General features: G+C 43.7%; 1 non-coding gene across 1 annotated transcript; it reads right to left on the reverse strand.

The window, feature by feature from the left end:
• Positions 1–1,250: 1,250 nt before the first annotated feature.
• LOC120279849 lies at positions 1,251–1,357 on the reverse strand. The gene has a single exon (XR_005542150.1). It is a non-coding gene; the product is annotated as a small nucleolar RNA R71 (small nucleolar RNA).
• Positions 1,358–2,663: the final 1,306 nt, after the last annotated feature.

The following is a 2,663-nucleotide window of genomic DNA, read 5'->3' on the forward strand; positions in this document are numbered from 1 at the left end:
TGGGGCTTAGTTGTGCGTGCAACGGAGTGAAGCGTTGAGGTGATCTTAGTATCTAGGGCTTAATCGTGGTTAGGGACCTTCCACCTAGACCAAAAGGTTAGGTCTATAATTAGGAAGAGATTTATCACTTGGAATCCCTAGAGCTCATTGCAGCTCTATGTGAGTGCGAGGTTGAGAGTTTATCCAATCTCTCCTCCGGGACATGTATTGAGTTAGGCATAGTTGACCTTAGATTTGGGGCTATGTAATTAAGGATTTCTACGACTCACCATTGCATTGATTAGGAAACATAATAGAGGGTTCTTGCACTTGAAACAATTATCCTAGGCGGATCATTATCTGGGTACCCCATCTTTATCGATTACCTTACCCTTCTTTACTTTTGCTCTCTTACTTGTTGTTTTTATTGTTGAGAATTGAATCATTGTGACACTTATCATCATTGATCTTTAACATAGCTAAGAATTGTATTAAGTATTTTTATTCCCTATTCCCTGTGGATTCGATACCCACTCATCCGGGATTATTACTTCGACAAACCCGTGTACTTGCGGGATATACGCAAGGGGATCTTGTCAAGTTTTTGGCGCCGTTGCCGGGGAATAGGCGTTTAGATATACTTTGCACTTTATTTTCTTAGCTATTTCACCATACATTCTGTTTCCTATCTTCTTATTCTATCATCATTCTGATTTATTTTTCCTTCTTTTTGGGTGCAGCTCCAGGTTATGACCCGAGCGAATCACTCAAAATTGATTGAAGGAGATCCTGAGCTTGAACGTACACTTAGAAGAAAAGGGAAAGAGCCTGTACAATAACAGTCTAATCTAGCTGATTTGGAAGTAAAAGAATCTGAAAACATGGCAGAACAGAATGAGCAACAGTGAACATTATCCGATTATGCCAGACCTTCAGTATTAGAGACACAGTCGAGTATTGTGCTCCCCCCGATTACAGCTCAAAACTTCGAGCTAAAGCCGGCATTCATCCACATGTTGCAGCAATCCGCACAATTCAATGGTTTGGCCGATGAGGATCCAAACAGTCACATAGAGAGCTTTCTCGATGTCTGTGATATGCTGAGGATAAATGGGGTGACGGATGATACAATCAAATTGAGAGCCTTCCCATTTTCCCTAAAGGGCAGAGCAAAGCAGTGGCTACACTCGTTACCTAGAGCGTCAATTACCACGTGGGAGGAGATGGTGGCAGCTTTTCTAGCTCGTTATTTCCCTCCCAGAAAATTAGCAAAGCTTAGGAACGAGATCTCATCCTTTGTTCAGTTGGAATTGGAGTCTCTATTCGAGACATGGAAAAGGTTCAAGGAGCTCCTGAGAAAGTGCCCGCAATTCGGATTCCTGGAGTGGATGATTGTTCAAACCATTTACAATGGTTTGAACCCGAGTACAAGGCAACTCTTGGATGCGGCAGCAGGAGGTACCTTAGGTAGCAAGACCTCCGATGAGGCCCGTCTGTTGATTGAAGAAATAGGGTTAAATAGCTACCAATGGAATGCTAGGGAGAAGAAAAAGGTGGCCGGTCTCCATGAGATAGATGTGGTAACTTCATTGGAGGCCCAAGTGGAAAATTTGAATAAGAAGTTAGATCTTCTAACTTCAAATATAGGGGCGGCCGTGACTAATTGCACCGGGTGTGGTGGAGGACATGCTCCCTCCGATTGCCCGATCTCTATTGGTGATGTTTCTTTTGGTGGAGAATATTGATTTTGTAGGTAATGGCATGAGACCTCAAGGAAACCCATATAGCAATACCTACAATCCGGGTTGGATGAATCATCCCAATTTCTTATAGAGTAATCAAGGTCCACAAAAGGCCATGGGGCAACCGGGTTTCCAACAACAACAACAAGCCCCTCAGGTGGAAAACAGAGTCTCAGGTTTGGAAACCCGAATGAGTGACCTAGAGAAGCACTTGACTAGATTTATACAGTCAGCAAATACAAGGTTTGAATCAGTTGAGTCTACACTTCGCAACCACACCGCCTTTTTGCGTAACCTTGAAAATCAGGTGGGGCAAATTGCGAAGTCTCTCTCTGAAAGGCCACATGGAAGCTTGCCGAGCAATACAGAGACCAATCCTAGAGAGCACGTGAAGGCGAACACTTTGAGAAGTGGTCGTGAAGTTGAAGGTAGGCTTCCGAGTGAGAAACCAAAAGAACACGCACCTGAGGCTATAGAGGTTGAAGAGGGAACAAGCAAGGAGAAAGAGGTGACAGCCCCACCTTTCAAGCCAAGAATCCCTTATCCCTCTTGATTGAAAAATGACCAAGGGGATGAACAGTACAATAAGTTCCTGAGTTTGTTCAAACAGTTCCACATTAATATTCCTTTTGTTGAGGCATTGGCCCAAATGCCTAAGTATGTGAAGTTCTTCAAAGACTTATTGACCAACAAAAGGAAGTTGGAGGAGAGTGCTTCAGTGATTTTAGATGCTTCATGATCGGCGGTGTTGCAAAAGAACATGCCGAACAAGAAGAAAGACTCGGGAAGCTTCATCATTCCGTGAAATATTGTCAATTTAGGTGAGGAAATGGCATTGGCCGATTCACGGGGCTAGTATCAACGTCATGCCGTACACCTTCTTTCAAAATCTAGGCTTGGGTGAGTCTAGGCCTACTCGGATGACTTTACAACTAGCGGACC

This window comes from Dioscorea cayenensis, chromosome 16, assembly GCF_009730915.1.
Source record: "Dioscorea cayenensis subsp. rotundata cultivar TDr96_F1 chromosome 16, TDr96_F1_v2_PseudoChromosome.rev07_lg8_w22 25.fasta, whole genome shotgun sequence".
Taxonomy (NCBI): Eukaryota; Viridiplantae; Streptophyta; class Magnoliopsida; order Dioscoreales; family Dioscoreaceae; genus Dioscorea; species Dioscorea cayenensis.